The sequence below is a fragment of the Castor canadensis genome, chromosome 11 (genome assembly GCF_047511655.1).
Source record: "Castor canadensis chromosome 11, mCasCan1.hap1v2, whole genome shotgun sequence".
Lineage (NCBI taxonomy): Eukaryota > Metazoa > Chordata > Mammalia > Rodentia > Castoridae > Castor > Castor canadensis.
Window position 1 is genome coordinate 129,287,530 of NC_133396.1, and position 12,122 is coordinate 129,299,651.

At 49.0% G+C, this 12,122-nt stretch overlaps 1 long non-coding RNA gene across 1 annotated transcript; it reads left to right on the forward strand.

The window, feature by feature from the left end:
• Positions 1-951: 951 nt before the first annotated feature.
• LOC141413970 (uncharacterized) lies at positions 952-6,710 on the forward strand. Its single transcript, XR_012439037.1, has 3 exons — positions 952-2,414; positions 4,363-5,610; positions 6,193-6,710. It is a non-coding gene; the product is annotated as an uncharacterized lncRNA (long non-coding RNA).
• Positions 6,711-12,122: the final 5,412 nt, after the last annotated feature.

Genomic DNA, 12,122 nt, shown 5'->3' on the forward strand with positions numbered 1-12,122 from the left:
CCCCACAAAAGCTCTCCATCTTCTTTTGTCCCTCCCTTGCCTACAATGACTGTGGTTGTCATTTCAGTTCACAGCAGCATTGCACTGCTCTGTGATGGAGGAGCGGGGTGGGGGGGAAGTCCATGTAGCTGAGGGCTACAGGCTTACCAGGATGCCTTGGATTACTTGCAAACTAGGGCTGCTGGACTTCAGAATATTTTAAATCCCCGAAGAGATGTGTAGAAGTGGTGTGTCTGCAGTGGCACAGGAGTTGAGATCAACAGGGTGAAATAAAAATGGGGAGAAAGTTAGAAATAAAAACCCAAGCTTGGAAACAGTCCGGACAATAGAAATGAGTCCAAATGCCTTGTGGGGTTTTGTTTTAGGTTTGAATTCAGGGCCTCACACTTGCTAGGCAGACACTACCACTTGAGCCACTCTGTCATATGCCTTATGAGAGAACTGGTTTTAATTGGTGTGATGTAAAAAAATATATTGTCAAGAGTGGGGTTTGTGAAACGTCCTCAAATAACACTGAAGATGTCATTCTTTTTGATGTTTTTATAATCCCTGGGATAGAGTTGACTCTATGCAGTAGGAATGGAAGGACATCTTTAACTGACCATCTCTATACCAGCAGGTGGATTGAGTGTTTAATGGGTGAAGCAGAGAGATGATGGTGTTGAGTGTATGTTTTTTTCACTTTATGACTAGGAAGCTTTCTTTTTGTTTGGTTGGTTGTTTAAGACAGGGTCTCACCATATAGCACAGACTAGCCTTGAACTCTAATCTCAGTCTCCTGGGTGCTGTGATTATAGATGTGAGCTACCATGCCTGGCTCAGAAGCTTCCTTGTAATTATGGATATGAATGCGTTTGGTAGGATGCAACATTTGCATTGACTTGCTGGGGTCACTGACAGCTGCGAATAACCATGTCTTAGCGGTTCTATACAAAGATTTACAACACACTTGTTAGACTGTCTGTTCACATGCTCTCCCCCTCTCCCCTGACCAGACACATCTATTGTAGAGCTGGGAGTCTCATAAAACGCAGTTCCAAGAGTTGAAATCAAAAACACTGCAGAGTTTGAAATTAACCTTTGCAACCTAGATTTAAACCTCCCTGAGTCACCCAAACAAGCACTGAGTTTCAAAATATTTTCAGGACACTTCTGAATGGCGCGGCTAGCGTCTTGTGGGAAAACAAGGTGCAGGAATCCAAACGGCAGCTGATCGGATGGCACAGTGACTTTGAGTCTTCCTGTGTGTTGCACGTTCTCAGCAAATGTCACAGCAACTACAGATACTTCTAGCAAATCAAGTCTCCAAGACTGACTTGCATAAACTGGGTGCAGTTACCTTTTCACTAGGGAGTGACGATGGATGATTTGGGTCCCTCTGGATCGTGCTACAGAAATATCAAACATAATCATCACGGGGCGAAGTGTCCAATCATTTGATAAAACAAACACCAATTAACCCACTCAACCTAGGAAGGGGATAATCTGTTGTGCTTATTTAAAAGCAAAACGTCATCTCAGCTAACTACTTATCCCTTTAGCAAGGAACAATACGAAGCCATCAATGGAACAATTATGTACAAATAACCACCGATTACTGCCTAAAATGCTGCACTAATCACATCATTCCTCCGCTCAAAAATCCTCAGGGGAGCCCTACAGGCAGTGGAATTGGTAGAACTCTTCATCCTAGCCCTCAAGGCTTTTCCGTCTTCCTCCTCCCAGCCTGGACCTCTTGATTTTGCAAGAATCTGAGTCACCTGAACCGGAGCCCTTGCCCCCGTCAAAAGGAAGGTGAAATTCAACTACCAGCACCTGCAATGTCACCTCCCACACCTGCCTGCCCACCGCCCCGCCCGCTGCATTTTGCCCCACCTCGGGACGCACCACCGCTCGCTTTTCATCACAGCACCCTTCCTTCTCCGCGGTGGCTGCACCTTCCTCCGCTTTACCCCCTTTCCAACCAGGACCGCGGGCTGCGGTGCAAGGTCCTGAAGCACAAACGGAACGAAGGTATGTCCCCAGAGACTCGACCCGTCAGACCCGGCTCACACTCCAACAGAGGAAAACCGGATCGAGTTGACCCGGAGGAAGCGGACCCTATCCGCCAGGTGCACCAACCTTCGGGCTTACCAATTGCTCAATGACCAGCCACGGCGGGGGTAGTTCGTATGTAGCCAGCCAATAGTGGAAAGAGGGGCGGGCCTCTGGTGAGAGCTGACCCAATAACACGCGCGCAGGGGCGGGCTCCGGCCGGTCGCGCGCCAATGGGAGTCCCGCGTCTCCGCGTGGTATGTAAGCCCCTAGCCCCGCCGGCCTACGCCAGCCTGCCCACGTGGTGTGGAAGGAGACTCGCGCTGTGTCCTCAGTCGGCGGTCGTCGTTCCACAAGTTTTACCTGTTGGTGCAACGATGGTGAGGGGAAGTCGGGGGCCCTCTACGGAGAGGGGATGCTGTCTGGGGGGAGGATGCCAGTTCCGTGCTACAGGCGGGCTGCACGGAAAAGAGGGGCGCCCAGGTAGTCCAGGTGTGGATGGGCTGCGTGGGGATGGAGGGACTCTTGGGGTTCACAGTAAAGATGGGCCGTGCGGGAAGACCAGAGGTGCTGCGGGAGGCGGATGCAAACGCGCAGAGTGCTGAGCGCCCCGAGCGCGCTGCGGCACGGTGGGGGGGGGGGATAGGTAAGGCGCGGGTGTGGGCTCGGCCCCGCGAGGATGCGGTCGGTGGTTCGGTAGTGCAGGGCCAGCAGTCTCCAGGGGACTTAGGTCCTGCCCCAGATTGCTCCTGCTGAGGTCTGGGACAAAGAGGCACAGGCCGCTAGCCGCAGTGCCCCGCCTCCCTCAGTGCGCACGCTCCAGAGCGGAAGGATGGACTTGGGGTCGTTACGGAATTTCAGCAGGTTTGGCCCTTCAGAACCCGGTCCCCTGAATGCCTGAGGCAGTCGGCTCTGGCCAGAGGTTGGCGCCCTTTGGCCCAGTACCTGACCAGGGCATTCTGTAAACTCCTGGTGCCTGGGGAATAGAGCTCTTTGCTCTTCTTCTCTTTGGATGTTCTAGGACACCGGGGAACCTGGGTTCTTAACAACCAAGGGATCCCCAATAACAAATGCAAAGTAGATTATGGCCCTTTTACAAGAGGCTACCCTCCCTCACAAAGCTGCCGTCCTCCACCATAAGGGACAGCCAAAGGATAACACTTTCATATCCATCAGCCATAAGCGGCCCAACAAGCGCCTCTCCAGGACATCCTGCCAATTCACTACAGTTACACAAAAAAGGAGACAGAACTATTAAAAACCCAGGGGGCTAGCCAACACCAGGGGCACTGGTTTCTTAATAATTTCTTTGTCCTACCGAACAAATTAAACCCATACCTGACAGCCCTTCATCAAGTCTTTCACTTTAATCCTCTGTCCTTCATTTTATTAAAACCCATATCGCCCTCAACCCCAGCTTCCACAAAACACTAAAGGAAATCTTTCTCTTGTTCCAAATGCTCCAAAGCCAACCCTCTATCAAACATCCGCCCCCTCCTTTCCCACCCATCAAGCAAGAAGTCACTTGCCCAGGTCAGATGGCAAGTGGACTTTACTAACATTACCCCTGTCAAGCACATCAGGTATTTTCTAGTTTTCATTGACACTCTTTTAACAGGATGGATCAAAGCTTTCCCCACTACTAACAAAAGAGCCTCCATAATAGCCACCACACCTTTCAGGGAAGTCATCCCCCGTTTTGGTCTCCCCACATTCCTGCAATCGGACAGTGGGCCAGAATTTACTTATACCGTTTTCAACAACTAACCTCTTATATTGGACCAAAATGGCACTTCCATATTCCATACCACCCACAATCCTCTGTAAAAGTGGAAAAAGCCAGCCATACCCTAAAAAACACTCACCAAACTTAGGAACTCCAAATGGACTGGGTCAAACTACTACCTTTAGCTCTCCTCCAAACCTGAGCTCTTCCTTGAAAGCCTCTGCGAATTAGCCCCTTTGAGGCCGTGTATGGCTGCCCACTTGTAACACCAGGTCTTTCTACATCACCCCCTAACATTCTCCCTCCCCTGTTTTCTTCTTTACTACATATATGAGGACAACACTTTGGGCACACTTGGACACCCACCTCCCAAAACCCACCTCTTCAAACCCTGACCTGGTCCAGGTCAGGGAATGGGTTTACTACAAGAGACGGTATCCTCTCTCCCCTTACAACCTCCTTGGAAAGGCTCCTTATGGGTTATTCTAACAACCCCCACCGTGGTTAAACTGTAGGGAATAAACCCTGGGTGCATGTCTCTTCTATAAAGCGAGCCTCATCTCCCCTCATGCACCACCCCCTTCTGCTCTCTCTCGTTTCAGGACTGGACCCACTAAGATCCATATAACCCGTCTGCCCTCCATCCAGGAAGCAGATGAAACAACTCCTCCAACTCTACCAGACCTTCCTTCAAATACTTCAAAGCCAACTTAAGAATTATCATCTGCCACAAGCCAACTTCCAGGAGATCATCTCAGACCTTTGGCTACAGGGAGACCTCATCGACTTCACGCCGGACCAAATACTCTTCTTCTCTTTTTGCCTTTTCTTTATACTCAATCCTCACCATTCCTCTCACAATGACTCTCTCCTTTGCCTCCACTCTCTTTGCACAAGCACTCCTCATCCTACCTCTTCAACAGGCCACGACTGCCCCATCCCTTTTAACTCTGTTCTCTCCCTTGATTAATGCCTCCACTCACCTACTTTTAGCCATCAATCCTAATCTCTCTTGCTGGATCTGCACTTGATCCACTGAAAAGGGATGGCCTGCAAACCCTGCCACCTTAGTAGACTGGACCATCACACAGGGAATCCCTGCATCAGAGCACAATTCACCTAGGCACTATGTTCTTCAACAGCGGTGGCTCACAGAGCAATAATGCCAAATCCGCTTTCCAGGCTTTATTTGACTTAAAACTCCAACTAACCATTGGGAAACGCTCAGCATTCTGCTTTTCCAAAAGTGCCACCTCCTGTGACAGGGCTGTCTTGCTCAGGCCGGGCTCTATGGGACAGTCCCTTTATGCATACAAAGACCCCACTTTCCAGGTTCCCAGCCCATAGCTCTCCTGTAATATCTCTCAGTGTGCACAAACCCTTCTCCCGCGCCCCCCATTAGCAATTCAAACTCTTAAAGAAGGGGCAGCAGGTACAGGCACAGAAAAGTGGCCCAGGACCCAACCCCCAACCTACCCATTTTGTCACACCACCATCCCCCACCCCAGGGCAACTTCAGCGCAGCCACTTCTGACTTTTGTAGTGGGATGGTTCACCCTAGTGCCATTCCAGTCTTCGATATACCGGGACTCTACCCAAACCCCTCATCCAAAAAGAACTGCAAACTGCTATTCACGCCTGGCTCTTTCTCTACCCGCCAACCCACAGGCTCATTATGGACTCTTCCACGCCCAGCCCGCCGATGCCTGTTCCCCCCTCTTACAACCCCTTCTAATGGCCTCCCTCTCTTTCTGGTCGTAGAAGAGAGCAGAATGCAGATCGAATAGAACCCCTCCTCTCCTTTGAATTGATGGAGTATCTCTTCCCCTTCACAGGAATCTTCTTCCTGTGTGAGTCGCAAATAGATACATGTTTGCCTACTAACTGGGTGGGAGTTTGTACACTTGTCTGCTTAATTCCCCCAGTCTCATACACCACCAACTCAGAAATCATCCCCGTCCCTGTTGTGAACTTCATGCGTACAGAAAGGGATGTCAGTCTCACCCCCTTGGCAGTGGGAATGGGTTCGGCCAGACTAGGAGTGTCAGGTAGCCAATTCCAAAGATTGTCAGAGGCTCTGAAGGAAAGCCTTGGTGATACTGCTTTACAGATCTCTGCAATCCAGGACCAAAAAGACTCCCTAGCAGCAGCAGTTTTACAAAACGAGAGAACTAGATCTCACAGCTGAAAAAGGCAGTTTATGCCTTTTTCGGGGCAGGGGGTGGGGAAGACTTGTTTTTTCACCAAGTCTGGCATAGTTAGGGCCAGGGTAAAGAGATTCAAGGAAATGGCACAACAGCTGACATCCTCACAGCCTACTAATACTCTTTCCTCTTTATATCCACGCTCATCCAGTCGGTGTTCCTCTCCTTGTTTGTTTTGCCCTGATGTTCCTACCATGCCTTATTAATATTTTTCAAAAATTTTTACAGGAATATATTGCCACTGTCTCCCGGGCTACCTCAGGGAAGCAACTCAAAGCCATCATGCTTCTGCAAACTCTCCAGGTTCATGTCGTCCCTAGCCAGCTTGAAGTAGCCAGAAGACAAACAGCGCCCCCATGCCCTATATAGCAAAGAGCCAAAAATGTTGGAATGCTGAAAAACTCTGAAAACAATACAAATATGGTCGCTTCAGGTGAATCGGCAAGAGAAAAACAACATGCAAAACTGCCCAGCCCTAGTAACCTTCCTGCCAGTGTCCAGTCCCTCCTCCCCCATCCTCCCTTCCAGCCACACTACCTATTGCCTACCCCTTCCAACCTCCCCCTTGCCTGCCACATGGTGCTTAAAAACCCAGCCTGAATAAAACCCTGCTGTTTGTTGAGGTTGCAGATCTGACCTTTCCAAAAGTGTCTCCTTTCTTCCTTAAGTGTCTCAGTTTCCCTCATTTTTCCTTTCAGTGTGCACACAAGTCCCTATCACTCAGGGGACTCTTGATCTCTACTTCTTTAAGCTCCCTTAAAGGCTCAGAGGATGTCTTGGAGAATAGTTCCTAAGACTGCTGGACTGTTGCTTCTGTCCTTGTAGAAAGTCCCTTCTGCATCTGGAAGGTGCTTGGCTCTTACAAACTAATCCCCTGAACTGTGAAGTTGGGAGACCATTGAGTAGAAGGGGAAGTCTATCCATTATAGGATCTGCCTTGATGAGGAGAGCTGAAGAGTGGGGTGGGTCTTCTGGCCTCCACTGTTACCCCTGACTTACTTGGGCTGACCTATCTCTACTGTGATGCACAGCAACAGGTGTCTAGGGTAGGTAACTAACTGTGTTCCCCAGAAGACAGGGTGAGCCTTCAAAACAACTTCCTCCGTTAATCCATAGACCTGAATTTGGTTTTCTCCCTCAGAGTATTGAGGAGACGAGTCCCTGCCATGGGAGACCGCCTCTCCCCCAGTGCTTGGAGCTAGAAGCTCCAGGTGGCCTGTATTGGAATACAGAACTCTTGAGCTTTCCCAAGTTCACACAACCACAAAGAGGGCATGGTACAGTGGGATTTGCAGCTTGTTTCGGCTTTCTCTAGTTCCTACCCCCAGAAGACCTAGGCATATCCACTTTCCTCTTAAGCCTGAGCAAATGAAAGGAAACAGCTTGGAGGCGGTTTGGTTTCTGGTGTGGGAAGGCTTGAAAAAGAACTCAGTCTTTGGGTTTCAAACAAGGTACCATCCAGCTTTAGCCTTCCGTAAGGAAAGGTGAGGGCTGCTCCCAGGGGAGGTTTTGTGGGTACCCCCCCACCAGCCTGAGTGCATCTCCATCCATGTGGGATGCAGATGGGCAGTACCTGGAGCACACGTCCAGTCCCACGATATTAAGACCCTGGGGTGTGATGATGCCTCCTTCAACACTTCCTTCAGTGAGATGGGCTAGCAAGCATGTGCCCCTGTCTTTGTGAACCTGGAGCTTCTGTTAGAGGTGAGTGGGCAACCTGTAATTCTTGCCAACCCAGAAGTCAATGGGGAAGCTCTGCTTAGGGTTAAATCACTTGGGATACAGGCAATCCCTTGCCAGGAACACCACCGAATCTGAAGTGATTGCGTTTGTCTATATGCTGTCTTGGGGAGGGCTTCCTGTGGGAGAACAGTCTCATAACTGCCTGGAAACTGCCAAAGGGTCAGACCTAAAATGAAGACTGCAGAAAGGAATGGATAAAAGCAGAAATTTCAAACTTCTTTTGCCTTACCCTTAGCCTCTCATAGATAGGATTGCCTAAGAAACTGGGCGCTAAGAACATTCCTAAAGGCCTCCAAAAGGATTGGACCTGTGCAAATTTGGCTGTTGCTGGCTCCCTCAGGTTTTTCTGCTTCCTCCCTTCTGCACCTGAAGCTCCTCAGTTTCCTGTTCAGGAACGTTCTACCCTTCTCCCATTTTTCTAAAGACATTGCTTTAGTTGTTAAGCTGTGGATTGGGTTTTTGCTTTAATCTCTGTGCTTACCCAAAAAAAGTTGAGATTCCTCTAAATACTGACTCTTCACCAAGCAAAGTGAAGTGACTGTGATCAGAGAGAAAGTACTGTTAAAGGCACCCCCTGACTTGCCCCTTGGGCCCAGGTAGGACCTGGATTTAGAAGTAGGCCTCTGGAGCTGTACATATTCATAACTGTTGTGTAGTTAGGTCTAGGGGAGCTCAGAAGCAAAGGCTCAAGGGCTTTGTGTCCTCTGGGAATGAGATCAGCCTCTTATCTTTGACTGTTTCTTCCCCTCAAGATAGGGTAAGAACTGGCACCTATAGGGAACCCTTCCAATCTGAGCCATGGATATCAGACAAGGAAGATGCTGCTACCAGCTTTGCCCATGAACTCTCCACCTTTGGGAAAATCACTGACCTGGTGCTGAAGTGCATCTAAAAGCTGTTGAGCGGTACCAGGGGCCCCTGGCACTTGGAGGAGGACATTCCTCCTTAGCCTCCCTCCCTGGCCTGGGAGGCCAAACATGTAAGGAAGAAAGTGATCCACAGCCTGTAGCTGGTACCTGATGTCATTGCTCTGTCCTTTCTGTCCACCCAGCTTCCCCTAGGGGGAGCTGTGTGTCCTGATCTGAGTGTGGATCTAGGGTTGGAAGCCGGAATCACCTCCTCTGCCTGAGTTTGTGGACTGAGGCTTCTGTCCTACCTGTTCCTCACTTGCCAGTCTGGTCCAAGCTTTCTTTGAATTTTGTTCCATCTCTAAGAGCAGCTCAGCTTGCTGTTCTCAGAGTCTGCTGCAGATCTTTACATCTGGGAGAGGGTCCTGCTTATTTCTTGAACACTTCTCCACTTTACCCATCCCCAGCCAGCTGGGAGTCAGCACTTTGGTTCTGTTGCTCTGCAGGGATTGTCTAGACATACTCTCTGCTGCTTGGTAGAGACTGAGGACTCGGGGAGTTACCTGAGGAACAGGATCCTGTGCCCCCCTCCTCAACCATAAAGATAAAATAAAGCATCTCTTGGGATTAGACCTTTCTTGTACTGTGGTTATCTATGTACCTGCTATAGGTGGATGTTTTCCTGGCCCAAAGAACAGCTACATCAGAATTACATAGGCTACCTGCAGGCTCCTGGGTTCCGGTTTGAGGTGGGGCCTGGGAATTTGTATATATTCAACAGGGGACCCTTCTGTATAGGTGGCAGAGTGACAAAGCTGTTCAGGCCCAGCTCTCTGACTGCATAACTGAACAACAAGCGCCCAACTCCACCAACCTCAGCTAGATCATGTCCTCCATCACTGCCTCTCTGGGTTTTAACAGTACCTTCAACATGAACCCCAGAGTTCCAGACCAATCTGGTGCCCCACCCTTGAACCCGCTTTTCCCTGGGAACCCACTTACCCATTGTCTCAGCTGGGAAGGCCTAGTGAGCTGCTGCCTATGTTGGAGCTCCCCAATAGCTGCTTTGAACCCTGCAATTAGATGGCCACGTGTGATCCTCGCAGCAAGTACATGGCCTGCTGTATGCGCGATCATTGAAATACGGTACCAGAGATGCGAATGCTGCTGTTGCCTCTCCCGAGACCAAGTGTAACACTCAGTTTGTACGGGAGCCCCATGGGGTTCAAGGCAAGTAGGGAATGAAGGGAGAGATTAGCCTGTGTAGCCACTGAGGAAGGAGATTCCTGGAGAGTTGCGGGCAAGAACAAGTGCACGAGTGCTGGAGAGAAAGGGCAGAGAATGGCTGTAGAGACTGCCTTTAACTTGATAGATTCCAACTGGTGTGGCCAGGCCTTTGGACCATGTGAAAGATTGCCTTTATGAAAGGAAAAAGCAGTTTCATGTCATTTAGCCTGGCTTTCCATAGGCATGCCAGTCAAGGTGAGGAGAATAGCCTCCTCATTCATGAATGTCAGGAATATAGCCACCTATATGGTGGCTTTTGCTTTTGCTTTTGCTTTTTTTTTTTTTGGTGGGACTGGGGTTTGAACTCAGGGCTTCACACTTGCAAAGCAGGTGCTCTACTATTTGAGCTTCAATTCTGAAACAGGATCTTGCTATGAAGCCCAGGCTGGCTTCAAACTTGGATTCCTCCTTCCTCAGCTTGAGCCGCCGGCTTGGGGAATGCTTTTGGAAGCACAGAAAATCCCACCATCAGATTGTGAAGAAAACATGGGTCAGAGGCTTCTTAGATTCTACACCTGTGAATGTGGTTGCTTCCTTTTGCAGTAACGAAGCCTGTTATCAGTTCCGCTCCTGGGGTACTGGGCATATGCCCTAGTTTAAGTTTTATGGGCTTTGCTCTGGGGTAAGTTGTAGGAAGATTAAAGGTAGCAGCTGTGGCATTAAAAGACATATACAACTTTCCTGCCCTGTGACACATGGTGGATATGACCACAAGAGGAGGGGAGGCAGGGACTTCCGGTCATAAAGATAATAACTGCTTGCTAGCATTGAGGAGTCGTTCTGTAGTTCAGAAGGAGAAATGAGGGGCAGGCTGTCTGGGAAGCAGACCATTTCTGCCTCCATATTAGGAAGAGCTTTAGCTCTTAGGAAGAACCGGCTGCTTTTAGGAAGTGGTAAACTTGCTGTCCCGAGAGGCATCAGTGGGAATGTGGCCATCTTTTTTTTTTTTTAAGTTGGGGACGACATCAAATATGAAACCTATTTATATATTCTGACTAGACCAAAACTTAAAGCAGGCTAAGTTTGCATCTGTCTATAGATCTTCGGAGTTTTGTATTTTTAAACTAGTCTAAACTATACAATTAATCCCCATGTATCTACCGCCTAGATTTAACCTATAAATCTATTTCCTTTGTTTTTTGCCTTGCGGACCCACTGAAACTCGCTTATAGAACTGTACAACACACAAATCCCTAACTGCTGTTCACACTTTCCCAGTTGCCTTCAATGGACTTTTTGAGACAGGGTCTCGCTCTGTGGCCCGGGCTGGCTTCCACCTTGTGATCCTCCTGCCTCATCTTCATGAGTGCTGGGACCAGAGGTACATGCTTCCATACCTGGCTTATGGACCGAAATGAGGGGCGTCTCACTATCTTTTGCCTCAGGCTGGCCTCAAACTGCAATCCTCCTTATCTCTCTGCCTTCTGGGTAGCTGGGATTAGAGATGTGAGCCACTGTGACAGCCCCTATCTCTTAAGTCTCTCAATGTAAAGCACCTTTTTTCTTTTCTTTTTTTTTTTAAGCACCTTTTTTCTTGACAGTGACTATGAAGGCATTAGTTTTGTCTCATTGAATGTTCCGTATTCTGAATTTGCCTGTTTTCATGTGGTAGTGATCTTCCTTTACCTCTTTAGTTTTTTGGGATTTATTATTGTTGTTTGGTTCTGGGGTTTGAACTCAGGGCCTCATGCTTGCTAAACAGGTGCTCTACCACTTGAGCTACACAGCTAGCCCCTTTTATTAAAGGTAGGCAAATGTCAAACACCAAATGACTGCCCTTTTCCCAATTGTGGGGTCCTTGTGCAGACCCCTTCTAGGGTACAAAGAACCAGCCAGTTTAGATTACCTATGTCTTTTCATGTTGGCATCAATTCCCAACCCTCACAGTGCTGTCTGAGGTACAGAGGGCAGTCTGTGTGCCACAGCCATTGCTGAGGCTTGGACCTGCCTTAACCACAAGTTTGATTTGATGTTTGCCTTGAGATCATTTGTGCACTGATATGTGGGTGTTGGCATGAGGAAGGAGAGTGCTCAGCCACCCAAGAGGACCTAGTCATCCTGCAGAGTAATTAGGAAGAAATGGGAGATGGACAGTGAGGATGAGAGACGCAGACTACGGGATCCTGGGACCTGCAGTACCTGATATCCATCTCCCTAGTTGTTTCACCAACTCCCTGAAAATACAATTGGTGTCGCAGGTGATGTGAACCTCTGTGATATGGAATTCTGTCCAGGCAGTGAGCCTTGCCAGTGCCCTTGGTCATCCTTAGTTAAAGGTAG